The 25,217-nt window shown below is 43.1% G+C and overlaps 1 protein-coding gene across 1 annotated transcript in view; it reads right to left on the bottom strand.

The window, feature by feature from the left end:
- CSMD1 (CUB and Sushi multiple domains 1) overlaps positions 1-25,217 on the bottom strand; it is an 833,985-nt gene that overhangs the window by 134,044 nt on the left and 674,724 nt on the right. The window lies entirely within an intron of this gene.

Raw genomic sequence — 25,217 nt, forward strand, 5'->3', positions numbered from 1 at the left:
TAGATTTAGTTAGTTTGTTTTAAGCTGAACTTCTACTTTAACCACTTGGTTAACCAAGGTACAGAACATAAGGTATTAAAAACATTATGGTAGACAAGTGGTTAAATCAAGCTTGCAACTGTGAACTTGATACTGGCTTTAATAGCTGGTGAAGGGCTTTCCGATAAAAGTGATCAGGAGTTTCTAGAGCTGCTTGATTACTTTTACAGGGCTCTGAAAGAGCCACCCTCCTGCGTGCAGGCTGGAGCCTGGAGGAACGTGGTGGCTCCTGCTCTCTTGTTCTACTAGGAAATAGTTTCTCCAGTTAAATCAGGAGAAACTCAGGAAACATCCATTCCCCAATCCCTCCTTTGTTTAACCAAAAAACCTGACTGTCCACTGTCATTTTACATCGCTACTTTGAAGAGGAATACCATACCATTTTGGTATCCTCTTCAAGAGCGGGCGGTCCGCTTCAAGATAAAAGTGGTCTCTGCTGCAAATTCGCTGCAAAATCACTTTTATAGGTGCGGGAGGGGGCTCTCCAATGCCCTCTGCCGTTTACTGGAGCCGTCCGTAGCGGCGGAGGCGAACAGATCCTCTCCCTAGCCTGACATGGAGAAAAGTGTGGGGAATATGGCCCCCACCCATCTCCATAATATTGCATTCTTGGAATTGTCTTTTTTTCTTAGGACTGTGAGGCCCCGTACACACGACCAGTTTCCTCGGCAGAATTCAGCTTCCGACCGAGTTTCTGGCTGAATTCTGCCGAGGAAACTGGCCGTGTGTACACTTTCGGCCGAGGAAGCCGACGAGGAGCTCGACGAGGAAATAGAGAACATGTTCTCTATTTCCTCGTTGTTCTATGGGAGCTCTCGTCCCGCCGAGCTCCTCGGCGGCTTCAGTGCTGAACTGGCCGAGGAACTCGATGTGTTTGGCACGTCGAGTTCCTCGGCCGTGTGTACGAGGCCTGATGCATCTAATGGGAAAGTAAAAAGTCCTGGAAGTTGCACATCTCTGCAAAACCCAGTGAGAAGATGTACGACAGCCTCAGCCTGGGCTCCAACAAGGTAGCGCCTCCAATGCATTTTACTCTACCCACAGAGCTGGGCCCACTCTGTGGGCAGAGTGAAATGCATTGGAGTGTGGCAGAGATGTGCGACTTCCAGGACTTTTCCTTTTTCCATTAGATGTCCAGAGCTGGGACAAGCTCTGTCCATGTCTGTACTCCAAGCAATTGTTACATAAGAAGACCCAGTGGAGCCTTGAGCAGCACCTGTCAATTTAGTCATGGTGATGTATTGTTTAAAAGTACAAAAATGTATGGACCTGCACCACTTCACATTATATCACCTATTTAAAGAAGAACAAAATAAATAAAATATTGGAATGCACCAGTTAGGCCTATTATCCCAAATAAATCAGACCTGCTACAGGTCAATTTGACACTTCTGTATCCTCTGTAATAAGTTAATTATTGTAGTAAAACCCCAGCTTGTGCACTTTGTCTTAAGAAAATTCAGGTCTATCCTTGCCCATTAAAATTGTCTGCTGCTGGGCAATATCACACTATTGTATCATCTCTGGTCTCTTAATTATTGTGGTAAAATATGTCTATACTCTAAAGGGTTGTTATGCAAAAACTGTTTAGCAGCACAGCATTTTTTCCCAGCTTTTTTACGAGAGTATGTGTAGTTTGCATATGACAAAACATCAAAACGTGCCAACAAGAAATACCACCTAAAGACTTGAGTGGAAATTAGTCTCAAAGTTTGGGTTTTCCATTCACCAAACTTCAAACAAAAATCAGTAAATTAAACCTAGGCAGATTTATCCAACACTAACCTACACCACATCCCAGAGTGTACAGGTGTACAGTTAGCTTTGAAATGAACTTTAGACACTTTAATTCCTTCATCCCTTCTTTCCCTATTGACTAAAATATATTTTGGATGACCTCAAACAATGGAAAAAAATAGTAAAACCCATAAATAAGAAGACATAAAGTTCTTCTATCTACAGCAAGGATGTCCAAACTTTTTTCAAAGAGGGCCAGATTGGATGAAGTGAACATGCTTGAGGGCCGACCATTTTGCCTGACATTCTTTAAACCATTAAAATTTGGTCGAAGTGTGTTCGTTCAAGCACTAATACATTGTCCAACACAAATTCTCTTGCCTTTGTGGCTATGTGTGGTGAAGAGATGAGCTTAGGCGTGTTATTTGGATATATTGTATTTATCGGCTTAAAACACGCACCTTAACTTTAAAAAGGAAGTTTCAGGAAGAAATCTTACATTTTAAATAAAGAATTGTGAAGCAAAATAAGGGTAAGTGCCCATCAATGCAGCCTAATCAGTGCCCATCTGCAGCTTCACAAGTGCCCTGAATGCAGCACCCACTGTATTGCCATGAATGCAGCACCCACCATATTGCCATGAATGCAGCACCCACCATATTGCCATGAATGCAGCACCCACCGTATTGCCATGAATGCAGCACCCACCATATTGCCATGAATGCAGCACCCACCATATTGCCATGAATGCAGCACCCACCATATTGCAATGAATACAGCACCCACCATATTGCAATGAATTCAGCACCCACCATATCGCCATGAATGCAGCACCCACCGTATTGCCATGAATGTAGCATCCACCGTATTGCCATGAATGCAGCACCCACCATATTGCCATGAATGCCACACTCCATTGCCATGAATGTAGCACTCAACAGATTGCCATTAATGCAGAACCCACCATATTGTCATTATTGCAGACTCACCATTGTCGTCAGTGCAGCCTGATTCATGTCCCTCTGCAGCTTTGAGAAGACAGGGAGGAGGCGGGACGAGCCACGACAGACATACAGAAGAAACTCCTGTTTTCTCAGCTTTAATTGAAACAGGACTTCCTTTTACACAGGATGCCATGTAAACAGAAAATACTCCTGTACGGCACTCGTCCCGTCTCCTCCAAGGCAGCAATTTATATCAGCATTTATATCTTTTGTGGCCCCCAGCGCTTAGGGATTCATTGGGGGCCACAAAAGATATATATGTCAAAATTACCAGGCAGGCCGTCCGAAAATGCGATTGGCCCACGAGCCGGACTTTGGACATGCCTGATCTATAGTATTGAGATTGAACACATACATTTGGCAAATGTAGTTTTCCCAGCTGTTATCTAAAGATTGCTAGATAGTTGTGATGTGTTGGAGGGAGCAACAAAGATTTTACAACAGATGCTATGGACAGGTAAAGTAGATTGGGATAGTATGACCCACAGGGAGATTATAAAACAGACCACAAATCGTGCAATTTCATAATTTCATACATTTTTAGCCAGTTATTCTTATATTGTAACTGGAAAATATTTTTTTATTACCATTCTAACTAATATTAGTTGAATGAATAATCAGATGTTAATGTTTGTGTCAAATTCTACTTCTGTTATTGCGGTGAACTTTTTGATAGTGTGTCTCTTTTAATGTTAATGGTTTAAAATACATTTTGGTAAATAAAGTCAGTTGGGTTGATTCATGTGAGCATGTTCACTTTGTAAAGTGAATTTTCACTTAGCATGGACATTTTCACTTAGCTTAGCAATTGTGATGAATATATACTTTGCAATGAATAATCAATCATATGCAAGGAAAATAAAAAAAAATGTATTTTTCTTGTGGATCATGGTTGATGGAAGTTATCCAGTTTTACCTGATTCACTAAGCTAATGCCACGTACACACAATCGGAAATTCTGACAAGAAAACCATGGATTTTTTTCCGACAAAATTTTGGCTCAAACTTGTGTTGCTTACCCACTTAAGGACCGCCTCATGTACATATACGTCAGCAGAATGGCACAGGCAGGCACATGTACGTATATATACGTGCCCTGCTTGACGTGAGTCGGGGGTCCGATCGGGACCCCCCCCGTACATGCGGCGGTCCCCGTGGCTTCAGGAGCGATCCGGGACGACGGCGCGGCTATTCGTTTATAGCCGCTCCGTCGCGATCGCTCCCCGGAGCTGAAGAACGGGGAGAGCCGTGTGTAAACACGGCTTCCCCGTGCTTCACTGTGTCGGCGCATCGATCGCGTCATTCCCTTTATAGGGAAGACACGATCGATGATGTCATTCCTACAGCCACACCCCCCTACACTAGTAAACACACAAAGTAAACCCTAACTCCTACAGCGCCCCCTGTGGTTAACTCCCAAACTGCAAACTGTCATTTTCACAATAAAGAATGCAATTTAAATGCATTTTTTGCTGTGAAAATGACAATTGTCCCAAAAATGTGTCAAAATTGTCCGAAGTGTCCTCCATAATGTCGCAGTCACGAAAAAAATCACTGATCGCCGCCATTAGTAGTAAAAAAAAAAAAAAAAACTATCCCCTATTTTGTAAACACTATAAATTTTGCGCAAACCAACCGATAAACGATTATTGCGATTTTTTTTACCAAAAATAGGTAGAAGAATACGTATCGGCCTAAACTGAGGAAAAAAAAATTATATATGTTTTTGGGGATATTTATTATAGCAAAAAGTAAAAAATATTGCATTTTTTTCAAAATTGTCGCTCTATTTTTGTTTATAGCGCAAAAAATAAAAACCGCAGAGGTGATCAAATACCACCAAAAGAAAGCTCTATTTGTGGGGAAAAAAAGACGCCAATTTTGTTTGGGAGCCACGTCGCACGACCGCGCAATTGTCTGTTAAAGCGACGCAGTCCCGAACTGTAAAAACCCCTTGGGTCTTTAGGCAGCATTTTGGTCCGGGGCTTAAGTGGATACACAAGGTCACACAACTCCAACCGTCAAGAACGCAGTTCCGTACAACACTACAAAGCAACACTACAACGTCAAATTGATTCAGAGCATGCATGTTTTTTTGTGCGTCAGAATTGCATACAGACGATCGGAATTTCTGATAAGAACTTTTCCCTGTCAGAAAATTTAAGAACCAGCTCTCAATTCTGACAGAAAAAGTCTGATGGGGCCTACACATGGTCGGAATTTCCGACCAAAAGCTCACATCGAACTTTTCTTGTCGGAAATTCCGATCGTGTGTATGCAGCATTAGGGTACATATCCTTGCAAAGTGAAAATGCATGTTGCCAACTAGACAGTCTGTACTCCATTATCAAATCAACCACACTGTGCTAAAGTTTGTGATATTAGTGTTCATTCTAATTTCGACCTAATTTACATTTCTAAACATCCCAGGTAGATATATAAAAGCACCATCGAGTCAACTAATTTAGAGACCCTCTAAACACCTATCCAATAATGTTTTTTTGTAAAAGCCTTTAAAAGTATATAGCTTAAAGTAGTGCAAGCTGTCCACATAACTAAATTTCTAAATAATAACAAAAGGGGAAAAAAAAGGTCTTTCAGCAGAAAACAATAGTCTTTTTGATTTTCTTATCACACAGCAAAAGTATCAACAACCACTTCACCTTCAGAAGTCTTCCTCAGCTCACTGCTCTCCTTAACTCAATAAGCCTCAGGATGCAGCATTCAGTAGTAATCCTCTGGACAACTTATAGAGGTCTTAATTTTCTCATTCTGAACAGCTGAAGCTATCCAACGTCCTTAAACCTTTCTGGCTACCTCTGCAGCCGACACCTGATAGTAATTGGTGAATTTTCTAAACAAGGCAGAAATGTATCTCCCGTCTGTGACAACACCCCCAGATTTACCTGACTTCCTGTCACACAAAGGAGACCCTGCAAGGTCTGATAATATAAACAGTGTGTACACTTAAAACATTGGGGAAGTTTAAGGTGCAAATGTTTCCTCACAATGTCATTAAAATGTAATTAAATCCAAAATGTTTCTTTGTGCTTTATAATATAAAATGATATCCCCTACCTTTCTGCTGAAGCTTTTATTAATGTATAGTTTCACTTGTTATTAATACCTGGTTGAACCTGTCTTTTTTGTGGACCCCCTACTCCATAGTGGCAATGCAATAGCAGGTAATCCTCTAGTTACTGTGTTGACACTCGCAGTATGCATGTTCCACATTCTGCCTTTTGGGAAGCTTTTTCCTTACAAATTTTTCTCATCAAGCCACTAAACATAACTTTTTTCATAGTCTTGCTGGGAGTCTTTAACTGTTTCTATGACAACATCTAACTGCTTGCTCTGCCCACATAATTCACAAAGCAGAGCATAGCAAGTACATGGCATCACATGACTAGACCACAAATAGAAAAAATAGATACTTATACTATTTACTTCTATGCAATTTACCTGGTGTTGTGTTTATTTCCATATTTACAGTTGAAAAAATATGAGAGCGTGGTAATGTATTTAGTAACACTTTCAATTTACATTATGGCTTTTACATTATGGCATTTTGATTTACATTTCAATAAACAAAAATATACTGTATGTAAAATATTTTAAAACACCACCACTACGTTTAGAAATGCATGATCATGGAACTTGCTCAGCAAAATGTCGGGTTAATGATATGTGTAGTTGAAAGTCTATCACGCAACAAATCTGAAATTCTATAAACTAGAAAGAAAATGCCCTTTCAGAACGTTTATGTTAAATTCAGCAAAGGAATCATGATGTTGCTGTCTGTGCTACCACTGGGTGGAATCACCTCATTTGTCTTCTGCATTGAACTTCACCTATTTGATTTCCTTTAATTGTGAGGCATTGGGCAGGTATGAAGCCTTTTAATAAGACAATGTGCTTTTAGAGTGCATAGACTTTCTTCTGCATCTTTTTTATGGTGTGTCACCAGGTCTCTCTTGGGTTCCCACTTCACTTTTTACCTTGGAAGTTCCAATCAAGAGCTTTCCTTGTGGGATAAATGTTGCCTTTTCCAGTGTAGCCTTTACAACTCCACATTGCTTCCTTATTTATTTTCTGACTACTGGCTGGTTGGTTAATTTTTGTTGTTCAATAATTATGATCAATAGTGGCCACTTGATGCCTGCAATTGATTAAATACATTATTCTAGCTGTTTCACCATAAGATGGTTTTGACATTACTCTGGAAGAACCTCAGCTAAGTTCTTCTGTTGAGCTAGCTGTATTTCCAGATTAGTTCCAGTTGGGGAAAAGCTGCTCTGGCCTTTTCCAGTATTAATTATACTACTGATGTCTTCAAGGACACCTTCATCACCTTCATCTTTACTATCAATCATTCTCAAATTATGAAATTACTATACTCTCTCTGCTGTTATGGATGTACGGAAACATTTTACAGAACAAAATGGGAACCTAAAACAGAAGATAATTGCATATCTTTAGAAACTCTCCCAATGCCCTGTGCCTAGACATTGGAGATACTTCTTTCAAGTGGCAACATCTGGTGTGAATTCAATATTATATTAAGGTACTATTCTGAACACAGACAGACTCAGTGTAAATATGTTACATAATAGATTTGTAATTTGTGCATAGTCAAACATTCTTTCTTTGGTAACAGGTCCCCTTTAGGTTTCTGTGTGTGGGGTAGCCTATTTTTATTTTTGCTTCTGTTAAAATATAGCAATGGTAATCATGATTCAGGACAACTGAAAGAATACAGACATTATACGGCTGGTTTCAGTAACTTAGTGTGGAAATGAATGACAGAATGATTGACAGCTTGAAATAAAATATATATTTTTAAGTCTGACCCTATATGTTTTATTTCATTAATGGTGACAATAATATATACAGTAATAAAAGTTACTTAGACAGATCCTATAAAAGAATTAAATAGCTTGGTTGAACATCTGTGCCACAGGATTCCCTGATTACTATTTACCCAGAGGACACAATTGTAAATCCAGGTGATGGAGCACAGGAGATTGCTTTCTCCTAGTGACAGCTGTCAAGAATTACATAGAAAATGAGTTCTGGCATTCTCAGCTTGGTCTCTTGAAAAAGTCAGAATGATGCTTAAGTATGTCCTGATGACTTTGAAACTTATATCTAAGTAGATTCAAAGCCCTCAGGATATATACATATGGATGGCAGGCCAAAAGTAACTTCAAAACTTTAACTATGTCAGGAATATATTATCCAGAATATATTCTGTGCTTTTACGCTATTAGTGTATCAATTGAAAAATCGGATATTGTATAAAAATGTGATTAGATGATATAGCTATTTATATGATGCCTATGCAGAATCAGCTGAATATTCTAAAAATGTGTGAAAGATACCAAACGTGCTTTGGTCCCACATGATGCTATGGGTAGGTTTAGGCTCAGTATATTCTAAAATAAATATCATATGTATTGTTTTTGCTTGGATCAAAACCAATTGTAGTAGAAGTATAATTTAGAAATTATAATTATGATTTAGAAATAAATAATATTTGCGGAATTCAGTCTTGTCTTCATCTTATCCCTTGGCATAAACATTTGAACAGATGACAAGGTCAAACTATTGTTCTGAAAGACATCTCTAGTCACTAAAGATATGTGCTCTTGTCTGTAAGCAAGACCAGACTTCTAGCAAAGTTTGATCTAATGTGTTCTCTAACATAATAGAAACACTTAATAATATATGCCAATAGTTTACAGTACATGAACATATATCAAATACTATAGTCTTGTCCAATTGTCTTCAAGTGGTCTCTTGCAAACACTACTTTGATAAAAACCAAAGTAATTTGTTTAAGAAATGCACTAATCAAAAATTAATGTTGTTTACTGGACAAATACTAGATACTTTGCTGTCCTTAGCTGTTATAGCTGAATGGGTAATCTATTTCTAAAGAATGTATATAACTCCCTCAATTTGTAATAAAACCAGAAATAGTCTATTCACTGATGGTTGAGAGACTGCAGCAGGAGCCATTGGCTACCACTGCTGTTAATCAGAGGAAGGCCGCGTACACACGATAGGATCGCCAGAGGAGAACAGTCTGAAGGACCGTTTTCATCAGTCCAAACTGATCATGTGTAGGCCCCATAGGTTCTTTAACCTTCGGTCAAAAAAATGAGAACTTGCTTTAAAATTGAACCGATGGATGCCTAACCGATGGTCAAAACCGATCGTTAGTATGCAAAAGCATCAGTTAAAAACCTGCGCATGCTCAGAATCAAGTCGACGCATGCTTGGAAGCATTGAACTTCGTTTTTTCCAGCACGTCGTTTTGTTTTACGTCACCGCATTCTGACACGATCGTTTTTTTAACCGATGGTGTGTAGGCGCGACGGACCATCAGTCAGGTTCATTGGTTAATCGATGACAACGGTCCTGCCACAACCGAGATATCCATCTCTTCAGTGAGCGGTCCTGTCAACGATAACGGTGGTCTCCGCAGCGGATTCGCCGCAAGATCACCATTATCGGCGGCGGCAGAGGTGATTGGGTCCTCTCCTCTGCTCGGCTGGGATATGAGTGAGGGCAAGATGGCCCCCACCTGTCCAACTAGCACGTCAAAATGTCACTTCCGCCCATGCTTCTTAAAGCAATATTTTCTGGTTGTCATTTTTTCAAATGACACATTTTTTATTTATTTGTTATTTATTTTTTTGCATTTTAGTCTAAATATGAGATCTGAGGTCTTTTTGACCCCAGATCTCATATTTAAGAGGACCTGTCATGCTTTTTTCTATTACAAGGAATGTTAACATTCCTTGTAATAGGAATAAAAGTGATCCATTTTTTTTTGTGTAAAAATTAATAAAATAAATAAAAATAAATAAGAAAACAAAAAAAACATTTTTTAAAATGCCCCATCCCAACGAGCTCGCTCGCAGAAGCGAACGCATACGTGAGTAACGTTTGCATATGAAAACTGTGTTCAAACCACACAAGTGAGGTCAAATCAAAAGATGCAACCTATAGAATTTTTTAAACGTCGACTATGGAGATTTTTATGGGTAAAAGTTTGACGCCATTCCACGAGCCGGCACAATTTTGAAGCGTGACATGTTGGGTATCATTTTACTTGGCGTAACATTATCTTTCACAATATATAAAAAAATTGGGCTAACTTTACTGTTGTCTTATTTTTTAATACAAAAAAGTGATTTTTTTTACAAGAAAAATGCACTTGTAAGACCGCTGCGCAAATATGGTGTGACAAAAATGGCGACCGTCATTTTATTCCCTAGGGTGTTAGAAAAAAATATATAATGTTTGGGGGTTTTAAGTAATTTTCTAGCAAAAAAAAAATGTTTTAATCTTGTAAACGCCAAATCTTAAAAACAGGCTTGGTCCTTAAGTGGTTAATATCACTTTAAGGATTGTTATACTACAGTGGGTAGTCATACAGTAGGTAGTCATACAACATGATATATAAATAAATTCTGCAGAATGGCACGCCTGGGCACAGGCACGTACAGGTACGTTGCCCTTTAGGTGCCCAGCTGTGGGTCGTGCGCCGCCGGAAGCGCGCTCGCGACTCAGTCTGAAGCTCCATGACTGCGTCCGTGGGACCCGCGGACCTGATAGCCGCTGTTGTCCCACGATCGGGTCACAGGAGCTGAAGAACGGGGAGAAGTGAGTGTAAACAAACCTTCCCTGTTCTTCTCTGTGGCTTGTCATGATCGTTTGTTCCCTGTTATAGGGAACGATGACCAGTGATGTCCCTACAGTAAGAATTACTCCCTTAGGGCGCACTTAACCCCTTAGCGCCCCCTAGTGGTTAACCCCTTCACTGCCATTTTCACAGTAAACAGTGCATTTTTTATAGCACTTTTCGCTGTGAAAATGACAATGATCCCAAAAATGTGTTAAAAATGTGTCCGATGTGTCTGCCATAATGTCGCAGTCATGATAAACATCGTTGATCGCCGTGATTACTAGTAAAAAAAAAGTATTAATAAAAATGCCATAAAACTATCCCCTATTTTGTAAATGCTAGATTTTTTGCGCAAACCAATCAATAAACGCTTAATGCGTTTTTTTTTACCAAAAATATGTAGAAGAATACGTATCGGCCTAAACTGAGGAAAAAAAAGTTTTTTTATATATTTTTTGGGGATATTTATTATAGCAAAAAGTAAAAAATATTATTTTTTTTTCAAAATTGATGCTCTATTTTTGTTTATAGCGCAACAAATATAAGCCGTAGAGGTGATTAAATTCCCCCAAAAGAAAGCTCTATTTGTGGGGAAAAAATGACGCCAATTTTTTGGGGAGCCACGTCACACGACTGCACAATTGTCAGTTAAAGAGACGCAGTGCCGAATCTCAAAAAGGGGCAAGTTCCTTTACCTGCTTAATGGTCCGGGTCTTAAGTGGTTAATAAACATGTATGTTAAGAATTTATAAAGTCTATTTATTAAGTGAGCAAAATCAAATGTTAGGAGTGAAAATTATATGTCCTAAGTTTATTAAAATCTATTTTTCTTTGGTTTTGTAATTATCATTTTTGTTACAGTACATTAACACCCATTACATTTTCTAACCTATTGCATGTAAGGAGCTTTGTCTATCTGGCAGTGGGCACCTGTCCATCCCTCAGCTATAAAATGAAAAATGAGCGTCTCTACAATCTTTTTTTTTCTTTCAAAATAGTACTCTTGCTTATCAATTTTTCAGGGCTAAATCATTTTATATGGTGCCTGAGGGTTGAGCACTTATAAACTAAAAAATCATAGGAATGTTAGAACCTACTGGATGAGTTGGAGACTTTTTTGAGTACAATTCAAATATTGGTATTGATTTTGTGCATTGAACAAGCACACGGATTTCCCCTGAGAGTGTATGTTTTCAGTCTTATTGCTCCCAGATGGCCTAAGGTTCATCAAGTTTGAAGTCAAAGACCCATGATTTAAAAAAAAATACAGAAAATATGCTGTCGCTGTGAATACTCTTGTTTATGAGCACCATATTGCAATGCTACACAGCTGGCCAATTTTGCATTAGCTAGAAACAGATGGAATTAGGATCATCAAAGTCAATTTTGTTTCCTCCTTGTCACACTTTCAGGATTACTATTACAAAAGAAAGGTGTCTACATGAAGAACTACTGCTTGGAGGAGCCGCGAGAGCCGCCGTGGGACCCCAGAAGAGGATGATCGGGGGCCACTCTGTGCAAAAACGAGCTGCAAGGTAGAGGTAAGTATGACATGTTTTGTTATTTTAAAAATAAATGAAAAAGGAACCTTTACAACCACTTTAAGACAGTAATCATCTTCAGATCAGAAGAGTTATTTATATATTTAAATAAAGATCTTGATTACATTATCCTGAAGTTTAAATATATTAGCTGCCGCTTGGTATCATTATTATAACTTAAAAAAATGAAACTTAATAAAAATATACATTGTATAACATGCATGCCAGTTTTTGGAGACTTCAGTAATGTGTATAGTTTGAAAGTATAATTTCCACTCATTCGCAAGCTTGTCATCCTCCAGTAGGAGCGAAAGCCAAAAAGGGTTTAGACGCCAAGATCTAGGTGGTTTATTAACCGGTATGCTTAGAGTTATCCAATAGGGACTATGGGCCAGATCCACAAAAACCTGGCGTAACTTAAAAAATACCATTTAAGTTACACTGCCTTAAAGTTTCTACCTAAGTGCCTGATCCACAAAGCACTTATCTAGAAATTTTAGGCTGTGTAACTAAAATTCCGCCGGCGCAAGGCGTTCCTTTTCAAATGGGGCGAGTCCCATTTAAATGAGGCGCGCTCCCGCGCCGGCCGTACTGCGCATGCGCGAAGTTACGTTACGCCGAGTTTTGAGGATCGCGACGGCTTAAAAAAGTTGCGTCGGGGAAAAAAAAAATGACAGCGGCATGCATTCCTGAGGGAGAACTCCATGCCAATTTTCAAAGAAAAAACCGGCATGGGTTCCCCCCCCAGGAGCATACCAGGCCCTTAGGTCTGGCATGGGTTGTAAGGAGACCCCCCCACACCGAAAAATTGACGTAGGGGGTTCCCCTACAATCCATACCAGACCCGTATCCATAGCACGCTACCCGGCCGGCCAGGAAAGGAGTGGGGACGAGCGAGCGCCCCCCCCTCCTGAGCCGTGCCAGGCCGCGTGCCCTCAACATGGGGGGGTTGGGTGCTCTGGGGCAGGGGGGCGCACTGCGGGCCCCCCCACCCCAGAGCACCCTGTCCCCATGTTGATGAGGACAGGACCTCGTCCCGACAACCCTTGCCATTGGTTGTCGGGGTCTGCGGGCGGAGGCTTATCGGAATCTGGGAGTCCCCTCAAATAAGGGGGCCCCCAGATACCGGCCCCCCACCCTAAGTGAATGGATCGTACCCCTATCCATTCACCTGTAGGCAAAATGTTAGTTAGTAAACACACAACACAAGGCAGCCAGCGCTGAAGAAGAAGGCACCGGAGAGCTTCAGAAGAACCGGGGTTCGCCGAGTCAAGAGCGGAAGAGGGGAGAAGATGGAAGAAGCCCCCCGGAGTCCGGAGAAGCCCCCCCCGGAGAGCGGAGAAGACCCCCGGAGAGCGGAAGACCCCCGGAGAGTGGAAGACCCCCGGAGAGCGGAAGAAGAAGCCCCCCCTGCTAATTGAGCTAATAACGAAGACAGGGGGGGCATCCGGAGCAGAATAATAAAATATTTTAAAAAGCCTTGTGTTGTGTGTTTACTAAATTTTACTTTTTGCCTACAGGTGAATGGATAGGGGTACGATGTACCCCATATCCATTCACTTAGGGTGGGGGGCCGGTATCTGGGGGCCCCCTTATTTGAGGGGACTCCCAGATTCCGATAAGCCTCCGCCCGCAGACCCCGACAACCAATGGCAAGGGTTGTCGGGAAGAGGTCCTGTCCTCATCAACATGGGGACAGGGTGCTCTGGGGTGGGGGGGCCCGCAGTGCGCCCCCCTGCCCCAGAGCACCCAACCCCCCCATGTTGAGGGCACGCGGCCTGGCACGGCTCAGGAGGGGGGGGCGCTCGCTCGTCCCCACTCCTTTCCTGGCCGGCCGGGTAGCGTGCTTTGGATACGGGTCTGGTATGGATTGTAGGGGGACCCCCTACGTCAATTTTTCGGCGTAGGGGGGGGTCCCCTTACAACCCATACCAGACCTAAGGGCCTGGTATGCTCCTGGGGGGGAACCCATGCCGGTTTTGTTTTTACAAATTGCCGTGGAGTTCTCCCTCGGGAAAGCATACCAAATGCCGTCGCTGGAATGGGCTTTTACATGGTGTGACTAGTTTACACTTTGTAGAACCAGCCCTAATTTTACACTTGCAAAATAACACTTACGGCGCAAAAAGGAAGCTGGAAAGCTTTGTGGATCGCCTTAAGTGCTAATTTGCATACTAGAAACGGCATTTCGACTCGAAATGCCCCCAGCGGCGGATGCGGTACTGCATCCTAAGATTCGGCAGTGTAATTCAATTACACATGCCGGATCTTCTGCCTAACTTTGGAAAAAGCCTTTTGAGGATCGTTTCCAAAGTTACACACAGACTGAACAGCAGTTAAGTCGGAGTATCTCTTTTGTGGATCTGGCCCTATGATCTGAAAGTATTCTGGGGCAGAATGCGGCCTCAACTAATTGTGGTGTCAGTCTATGAGATACAGTGGGGATCGAAAGTTTGGGCACCCCAGGTAAAAATTTGTATTAATGTGCATAACGAAGCCAAGGAAAGATGGAAAATCAAATTACAGATTAGACATTCTTATAATATGTCAAAAAAAGTTAGATTTTATTTCCATAATTTACACTTTCAAAATTGCAGAAAACAAAAAAATTGTGTCTGCAAAGGTTTGGGCACCCTGCAGAGTTAATATATTGTACTGCCCCCTTTGGCAAGTATCACAGCTTGTAAACACTTTTTGTAGCCAGCCAAGAGTCTTTAAATTCTTGTTTGAGGTTTCTTTGCCCATTCTTCCTTACAAAAGTCTTCCAGTTCTTTGAGATTTCTGGGCTGTCTGTCACGCACTGCTCTTTTAAGGTCTATCCATAGATTGTCTATTATGTTGAGGTCAGGAGATTGTGAAGGCGGGGCGTGGCTTGGACTCCCCCGAGATGGCGGTGTGACTCCTGAGCTCCGGCTTACGGTGGACTTGTATAGCGGCTCACAGCGCACTGAGGCTCTATTTCTAGCCCCACACATACCCTAACTGCAGCGGAACACTCGCCCACCAACGGGACGCAATGACGAGGAAGAGACAAGCAGAGCACCGGCCGAAAAAGCTGACGGACTTTTTCTCCTCATCGCCGCTGCCTCGTGGGCAAGATGGCGCCGGCGCTTCCTCCATGCCTGGATCCCGCAATGGTCGCTTTCAGGCCATCGCTATGCCAGACCACCGAGACTCCCCTGAGGCTGGAGGGACACCACAAGTTTCTTCCCCGCTCAGTAGAAGCCCTGCAAAGTCCCGTTTCAGAGCGGACGACTCTGACACCCAGCAGTGTGAGGTAAGATCCAACGCAGACTCACAGGAAGACACAAGGGAGCTCCCTGACTCCATAATCTCATTCCCCACACAACATCAGCCAGTCCTGGACACTACCCTTAAAGACATGCTCATCTCTCTAAGGAGCACTATTCATGGGGACATGATGTCTTGCATGAGGAAGTTTAGCACTGAACTATCAGCAGTGGGTGAAAGAGTTAGTCACATTGAAACCAAGATGGGGGAATATGCAGCCACCATAAATGACTTAGTGGATGCTCATGATACAGCGGAGGAAGAAAAACTGTGGATAAAAGCTAAATTAGCAGATTTAGAGGATAGGTCACGTAGAAATAACGTGAAAATACGTGGCATCCCAGAAACTGTGGCCCCCTCTAGTCTGCGCACATACGCCATGACCATGCTGACGGCCCTAATGCCTGACATCCCTGCTATAGAGCTGTCTATCGACAGAATCCATCGGTTGCCTAAACCCTCCTTCATTCCAGAGAATGTTCCCAGGGATGTTCTTTTCAGAATGCTCTTTTACCAGTCTAAAGAAAAGCTGATGTCTATTACCCGCAAGGGGGAACATGGAGGAACTGACTATGCTCCCCTACAGTTTTATGCTGACTTATCGCAGTTCACTCTGCAGCTTCGGAGGAATTTGAATACTATCACCAAAGCCCTGAGGAATCACAACATTGTATATAAGTGGGGATTTCCAACGAAGCTGATGGTGACCAAAGATGGAACTACGCATGTGATTACCTCCCCAGCCAAAGGCTTCAAACTTCTTCAGAAATGGAAGATTCTCCACGATGACAACTCTACTTCCACCAGTTCTAACACACCCGGCAGGGTGTCCCCTGATTGGCAACAAGTCTCTAAGAACCACTGAAATGAATGAATTCTCGGCCCAATATCATTGCCCTGTGCATATATTCTCTTGGCCCTATGGGGTCCCGCCTTGGAGCTCTACCACGGTTAAGCTCCCCTGTATTTGAGCAGTATTTTCTGCACTCGGGTCGTTTCGGCCCTCCTTTTACAGTTCATATTTTATTTTATTTTTTGGTTTAATTTACGTTTGTATTCCTTTCATAACCAATCTTGTTTTCAGGAACCGCACCTTTCAGATTCTACTGTCTGCACCATCTCTAACCACCCAGCTGCAAGAGACTTGTGTCACTTCTACCTGATCTGGAGCAACACTATCTGTCGAACAGTCTATCTTCTTGAATTATCTATGATGACAAGGGGTCGTGAGTACACAAGACCCCGGTTGATAACATTTTATTACTTTGCTTATAATGCCGGTTAAAATGTTATCGATTAATGCAAATGGTTTAAATCACCCTGTTAAGAGGGCGTCGCTCTGGCGGGAAGCTGACTCCTCGCGGTGTGACGTTCTCTGTGTTCAGGAGACCCACTTCCATAGTCTTGCACCACCTAAATGTACATACCGATCCTTTCAACATTACTTCTTCTCCAATATGGAGGCAAAAAAAAGGGGAGTAATGATAGCTGTCAGGGACACGGTTTCCTTCTCCTTAATTAAGGAACACTCTGACCCCTCTGGTCGCTATATAGTACTGATATGTGATATCAATGGTATTAGATACACGCTAGTGAATGTATATGTCCCAAACAAGAGACAGATTAATTTTTTAAATGACCTCATGCGTAAGATCAGGAAATCCCTTCAAGGTTCCCTGATATTATGTGGCGATCTAAATGTAGTTCCGGACCCAATGCTGGACTCCACTGCGGAGCTCCAGGGGAGAGGCCCGACCTTGACCAATTTCCTGCGGTCTCATGATCTGTACGATGCTTGGCGTTGTACGCATGCTACCGAGAGAGATTACTCCTTTTTCTCACATAGGCATTGCTCATACTCGAGGATTGATCTGTTTCTATTGGATAAATGGCTGCTCACCAGAGTTGTACATACCAAGATTAACACGATCACGTGGTCAGATCATGCCTCTGTCCTCCTGACTCTAGGTGACAAATATCCTGATACTGCTGCCTTTGTGTGGAGAGCTAGCTCTTCCATCATTCAGGACACAGCCACTAAAGAAACGATCAGAGAACAGCTAGAAGAGTATTTCCAGCTCAATTCTCAATCCACGGATAACCCATTCACACTCTGGAACGCTCACAAAGCCTTCATCAGAGGGGTGTTTATCCAGCTGGGATCTAGGGCCAAGAAACAGAAGCAACTAAAACTTACCACTCTCCTCAAAGACATAGATGCCCTTGACACTCTAAATAAATCTAATCCCAACGCATCCACTAGTGCCAGACTTGCAGCCCTAAGACATGACCTCAAGCTCCTTCTACTACATGACTATGAAACCAAAGACAGGTGGGCAAAAATGTCCTTCTACTCGACTAACAACAAAGCAGGCAAAGCGCTGGCCCGTTATCTACGTGGTCAGCGCTTCAAAACCAAGATTGCTCGCTTAACACACCCCAGGACCAAGAAACCGGTGTATGACCCTCAAAACATAGCAGACGCATTCAGCGACTATTATAGCTCCCTATACAATTTAGACCAGGACTCAGCAACCTATCAACCGTCATTAACCGATATACAGAACTTTCTTTCCAAAATCCATTTACACACTCTGACCCCAGAACAATCAAATGACCTAAACTCCCCCTTCACACTGAACGAACTGGTTCAGGCTATAAAAACTCTCCCTTCCAACAAGTCCCCGGGCCCTGATGGACTCATAGGAGACTATTATAAGACATTTCAAACAATCTTAGGACCATATCTTTTGAAGGTGTTTGATTTAGCTGCGACCTCAACGTTTTTTCCACCCGAAATGCTTGAGGCTCTGATTGTAACACTGCCCAAACCTGGGAAGTCACCGGATATTCCTCAAAATTTCCGCCTAATCTCCTTACTGAATACTGACCTCAAGATTTACGCCAAAATGATAGCACTGAGATTGGTAGACGTTATACCCACTTTAATAGACCCGGACCAATCTGGGTTTACGAAAGGCAGACAAGCATCGGACGCTACAAGGCGTTTAATCAATATTACCCACATAGCACGAGCGACGCGAACGCCTTCTCTGCTCCTAGCTTTGGATGCAGAGAAGGCGTTCGACAGGGTGCATTGGATGTACCTGAAATGCGCTTTGAAAAAATACGGATTTGAAAAGCACTTCTTGTCAGCGATCATGGCCCTATATACGGTACCATCGGCCAAAGTTTATACGTCCGGAATGCTATCTAAGCCCTTTAGAATCACGAATGGCACAAGGCAGGGGTGCCCATTATCACCCCTTATCTTCAATCTACTAATGGAACCGCTTGCGGCTTCCATTAGACAAGCACCTGGAGTGCACGGGTTTACAATAGCAGGCAAAAAACACGTCATCAGCCTTTTCGCTGATGACGTTATACTGATGCTTACTAATCCGGTGACTTCCCTGGAAAAGGTTTCTGGTTTGCTTCGAGACTACGGTAAAATATCATATTACAAGGTGAATGATACCAAATCTTTTATCCTAAATCTGGGTGTCAGTGCCGATGAGAAAATGATTATGCAAAGTGCTTATCCTTATGTATGGAATGACCACACACTTGACTACCTGGGGATCCATCTTACTGCCTACCCAGAGCAATTATTCACCGCCAATTACTTACCATTAGTGGATAGGGTCAGGGAAGGAACAAGGGCGCTGAGCAAACACATTTTGTCATGGTCCGGTAGATTAGCCGCCTTCAAGATGCAGATACTGCCACAGGTGCTGTACGTGTTTAGAACAGTACCAATACCGGTGAATAAAAAGTTCTTCGGGGAATTACAAAGTAATTTATCAAGATATATATGGGTGGGAAAAAGAGCACGCAGTGCATTTCATAAATTGCGCAAGAATAGGATGGCCGGGGGCATGGGAGTTCCCTCCTTTGTTGACTACCATCAAGCGGCTGTTCTAACACAAGCTAAAAGTTGGTTCCCAACCCAGGCAACCCCAATATGGGGACCCCTTGAGCAAAACCAAGCGCCGGGAAGGGACTTGGGAGCACTTTTGCTGGCAAGCCCATTCCTCAAAAGCACGCAAATGACTTTAGCACCCCCTATGGTAGCTACTTTGGAGGCATGGAGGAGCTTCGCCTCGGCGGAGCTACTTTCAACCCCTACGGTGGGATTGGACATACCTATCTCCTCCTTAGCTTTAATAATACCCAACTTAAACCTGCAGAGATGGTCACTGGGAGGCGTACAGTGGATTTCTGATATTCAAGAGGAGGGGAAACTGAAATCTTTTCAGCAATTACAAACTCAATACAATCTCCCTAGCTCCGAACAATTCAGTTTCCTTAGAGTGCAGTCATTCCTCAAAAGTAAACAATATAGACCCTATAAGATATTCTGGAAAACAAAAACATTTTTCACCTCTCAGAGAAGCAAGTGTAAGGGTATAACACTAATTTACAACCTACTAAACAACAAGGACATCTTTGCTAAGAGCAACGCCTTAATGGCATGGGAAAGAGATCTAGGTAGTCCCTATGCGGACGACCAATGGCTCAAAGCACTACAACACACACACTCAGCCACCAAGAGTGCCAACCTATGGGAACTTTATCACAAGGTTACTCAAAGGTGGTACCTAACCCCATCTAGACTCGCTAGGTTTGGTCATGGAGAATCCCCACTTTGCTGGAGACAATGCTCACAAGTGGGATCACTCTTTCATATTTTATGGGCATGTGGGAAATTAGCTAGATTCTGGAGTAGCATATTTGCAATTATGCGCCAGATTACGGGACTCAACATACACCTCTCACCTTCCTTAGCCATATTACACCTGGGCATAGAGAATTTTCCTCCTCCCTTTAGGAAATGCATCATACATCTCCTACTAGCAGCCAAGTTGGTCATATTGAGACTTTGGAGATCCAATGTGAGCCCCAAGGTAGAAGATGCGGTTAAAACCGTATCTTTGCATTTCATGTATGAACGCATGCTAGCCTACTCAGAGGGCAGAGTTACCACATTTCTTATTCAATGGCAGTCCTGGGTGGACTGGTACGACACTAACAAACTCCTATATTAAGAACGGTTACAGTATTAAAAACTGATAAATAAGTTGTAAATTTAGTCCAAGGCGAAGTGCTGGTTCCTTCCTTTTCCTTTTCCTCTTCCTTATTTTATTTTTTCGTTATTTTTGGCTATTTTTGGCTACCTTCGTTCACATCAGTAACCACGGAGCATGTTGCGCCATGTTCAACATTATAGTTTAAATTTCTTATATGAGTAACATACAAATGCTCGTGGAGAGTATTGTTGCATACACTATGCAGCAATTTTGAGAGCATGCGCAGCTGGGATAGTATAGGCCCGATTCCACAGGTCACAGCAAGTACCCAAGGGGTGGCTTCTGGAAGATGGGTCCCAAGGCACGTTTGTGTGTTATTTGCTGAATCGTAAAATTGCATTCCCAAAGCTGTTCTCTTATTCTGTAATGTATTGTATAATATGGATGTCTACCTCTGTTGGCCTTTGGACATCCATGTGTATTAACATATGTATAACCACGACATGTTTTCTATGTATGTTTATACCTTATAAAACAATAAAAAACTATTGAAATTAGGAGATTGTGAAGGCCATGGCAAAACCTTCAGTTTACGCCTCTTGATGTAATCCCCCGTGTATTTTGAGGTGTGTTTAGGATCATTATCCATTTGTAGAAGCCATCCTCTCTTTAACTTCAGATTTTTCACAGATGGCATCAAGTTACCATCCAAAATTTTCTGAAAGTTTATTGAATCCATTTTTCCTTCTACTCGTGAAATGTTCCCTGTGCCACTGGCTGCAATATAACCCCAAAGCATGATTGATCCACCCCCATGTTTAACAGTTGCACAGAGGTTATTTTCATTAAATTCTGTGCCCTTTCTTCTCCAAATGTACCTTTGCTCATTCCGGCCAAAAAGTTCTATTTTAACCTCATCGGTCCACAGAACTTGTTTCCAAAATGCATCAGGCTTGTCTATATGTTCATTTGCAAAGTTCAAACGCTAATTTTTGTGGCGAGGACGTAGAAGAGGTTTTCTTCTGATGACTCTTCCATGAAGACCATATTTGTACAAGTATCTCTTTATAGTGGAATAGTGTACCACAACTCCAGTGTCTGCCAGATCTTTCTGGAGGGATCGTGCAGTCAAACATGGGTTTTGAATTGCTTTTCTCACAATCCTGCGAGCTGTTCTGTCTGATATTTTTCTTGGTCTTCCAGATCTTGCTTTAACTTCCACTGTTCCTGATGACTGCCATTTCTTAATTACATTCCAAACAGAGGATATTGACATCTGAAAACGCTTTGTTATCTTCTTATAGCCTTCTCCAGCTTTGTGAGCGTCAACTATTTTCAGTTTCAGTTTTCTAGATAACTGCTTAGAAGAACCCATGGTGCTGATTGCTGGGGTAAGGTCAGATGAGTCTGGGCATTTAAAACCTTTGAGATTGACATCACCTGGTCTTCCCAGACGATGATTGAGAACAATCCATGACACTGGCAGGTCTCAGCTTTGCAAAGGGGGCAGTGCATGCTATAAATTCTGCAGGGTGCCCAAACTTTTGCAGATGCCAGTTTTCTGTAATTTTGAAAGTGTAAATGATGGAAATAAAATCTAACTTTTTTTGACATATTATAAGAATGTCTAATCTGTAATTTGATGCCTTTTGGAGATTTTTCCATCTTTCCTTGGCTTCGTTATGCACATTAATACAAATTTTTACCTGGGGTGCCCAAACTTTCGATCTCCACTGTATAAGTATAAAGTCGATGCGAGACATAGAATTGTGGGTGGATGAGAAACAGGAGTACGATTTTGTATGTGGGAGCAAGTGTCTCCATGTGTCCATGAAGTGAAAGGTGGAAATGAGCTTGTGGAACTTAGTTTCGTTGGGAGCGCTCGGTGCAGAAGGGGTCAGTTGTGCCCTGTCCAAAGTCGGGTTTAGCATAGTATTAAAGTCACCCAGCCAAACTGCAGATATGGCAGGGTGACGGGCCATAAATGATAGTCCCTCCCTGATTATGGTGATGTTGAACGGGGGTGGTACATAAAAGGCCAGTATGAGGATGGGTTCACCATATAGTTTAGCTAGGAAAAAGACGTATTTCCCCTGTGGGTCCATGGATAATTCACATAGCTCAAAATGTACAGATTTAGCTATCAAAATTGAAACTCCCCTGACATTGGATGTGTGGGTAGAATGGAATGCCCATCCAATCCAAGGATGGCGTAGTGCCATCTGAATGCTCCCCTCAACATGTGTCTCTACCAAGACTATCACATCAGCACATTGCCTCTTGAGGAATGTGAAGACTGCCACGCGCTTAATTTTATTGCGCATGCCCCTCACATTCCATGTAAGAAATTTTAAAGATGCCATAGTGGGAAGGTGTCGGAAGCAAGTGACCCTGGCCTGTCATGCAATGTTCCCCCTATGTAGGAGGCCCTTAGGCTACCCACAATCAGACATACATGTATCGGTGCAGTTTCACACAGCATATATGAACACTCACATAAACAAAACACTTGTAACGTTACCTGTTCTCTGAGGTTTGCATGCACAATCATGTTCAACAAAACTATAAACAAATTAACCCCCACCCCCCTCCCTGCCCTGCACTGTCCCCAACTTGTACGGGCGTATTCTCTTAACTTGTGTGTCCATACTGGGAAAACTCTGCCATCAAAAGTGCATAAAGAATGTAATGTAGCTGGTGGGGTCTCTGATATCTGGAGGGGTCAACGGACACCTGCGGTGTTGGTAGATCAGGATAAGTCAAAATAGTTTTGTCCCCACGTTGTCGGCAGAAGGCACTAATCGTGCTCGAAAAAGACCTCCAGCAAACATGAGAATGATTCCCAGTGGTGTATGGGGCAAAGTCTCGCTGCACAGTGCAATTTGCTGGCAGGACCCTGTATCCCCGGAACTCCTATGGTCCATGTGGTCTGAGATACTACTTAAGATCTCAAGGATATAGTAGGTAGAAGTGCTCGGACTCCTGTATAACAAATTCCTGGGATTGTGGTGTTGTACTCACATTGGTGTACGATCAATTCCATGTCCCATCAGTAAGTGCGATGCATGTGGCATGAGACGTTCCCCGTTCCAAAGTGCATAGCTGCAAGGGGAGTTCCATGTAGTTTCAGGGAACTCCTCGGGTATGGGATTCTAGAGAAAAATAATACTGCAAATGATTGTGAGCTTAGTCAAGTAGTACGCCTAGGACTTGGTCAATCGGCTCTCTCCCGGACTTCACGGCATTCCAGCCAGGATAGTACCTCCTCCGGATCCTCAAAGAAGATAGCACAATTGTCATGTTCTATTCTGAGGTGGGCAAGGAAAAGCATGGAGTACTTGTAGTGTTTGACCCGCAGCCTGCGTTTGGCCTCCGTAAAACTTTGTCTATGTTGCTACTGTAACGTTTCCCATGGGGATGTTTCCTTTCTCCCTCGCCATTCTCAGAGATGCATCTCTATCTTTGTAGTTGAGGAGTTTGGCTATGATAGTGCGGGGGGGCACCCTGCGGGGGAGGTCTGGCTGGCAATGCAGTGCACCCGCTCTACTGCAAACATGGGGGAGAAGGCTTCTCGCCCATAGGTGTTCATTATGAGTTGCTCCAGGAACATGGTGGTGTCCTTACCCTCAGCTCGCTCTGGCATACCAATGAGGTGCAAGTTGCATCTTCGAAGCCTGTTCTCCATATCATCCTGCTTAGTTAGGATTTGATGTATTTGCTGCTGCATGCGGTCTGAGGATGTTTGTAGGGGTGGAATGACGTTTTCCACCGTGCTTAGTCTGACTTCAGTCTCCGTCACCCAGTCCCTAAGTTTTTGAAAGTCCTGCCTGATAAGAGAAATGTCCATCTTCACCTCCTCGATTTGTGCTGTAAGGGAGGTTCTGCATAAGGTAATCGCTTCAAGCAAACAGTCAGTGTCGGCTGCTGTTCGTTCTCCTCCCTGCCTTCTCTGTGGCGTCATCTCCCTCCACGTCCTCCCTTTCCAGTCGGCGGTACTGTTTGAGTTCGCCGCTGCTGCCTTCTGGGCTTTAGATGGTGACATATTGAGGGAGTCTGGGGGAACGTGCTGAGATACCTCCGGCTCACGAAAGTGGAACAGCCGGGCTGTATGGACAGACTTGTGTATGGGCCAAGGGACCTAAAGAGTTAAAATGGCCACTGATCCCCAGAAATAGCCCCCAACCCCAGGCTTTCCTAGTCTCGGCCACACAGGCTGATGGAGGGCTAAAGGCCTGTAAAGTCAGAGACCCGGTGTGGCTAAGTGTTTCAGGGGGGTCATCCATGCCAATCCACCCAGTAGCAGAGCCTGAACTCAGCGCCGGCCAGTGAAGTGGGTAGAGCAAGATGGCCGCGGACCTCCGTGTGAGTAGGCCCAGGACACGACCTTTCCGCAGCCTGTGTGGGTCTATGGGCGGCTAAGGGCCCACCCAGGTACAGGCCAGGTGTGGTGAGGGGATCCAGGCAGACAATCGGTAGTAGGCTGGTCTGCTATAGCTCCATGTAGGCCGAAGCCCTGGACTTTCCTGAATGCGGCCGCTGTGCAGGGGGGTCGTCGGTCCGATCAGGCCGCAGGATGTTTTGGTGTCCGCAAATTTCAAGGAGGGGGTGCACCGGGTCTCCAGGCAGGTGGCCAAGGTATAGGGAGGATTTACGGAGCACAGGATACTGTGAAGCAGGAGTATGGGACGGAGCTCAGGGGACATACGTCCTATACCATACTGTGTCAGGCCACGCCCCCCACAATGACACAACATAATTGTATTATTTACTATAGGGGTGCACAGTGACCTGGCTCATGGGTTACCAGTCAGATAATCAGTTAGCTGGAGACTTTTTAATTGATAGGCATTATGATTCCTAAAGGTTACCTTCCATTAGC

The sequence above is a fragment of the Rana temporaria genome, chromosome 4 (genome assembly GCF_905171775.1).
Source record: "Rana temporaria chromosome 4, aRanTem1.1, whole genome shotgun sequence".
Taxonomy (NCBI): Eukaryota; Metazoa; Chordata; class Amphibia; order Anura; family Ranidae; genus Rana; species Rana temporaria.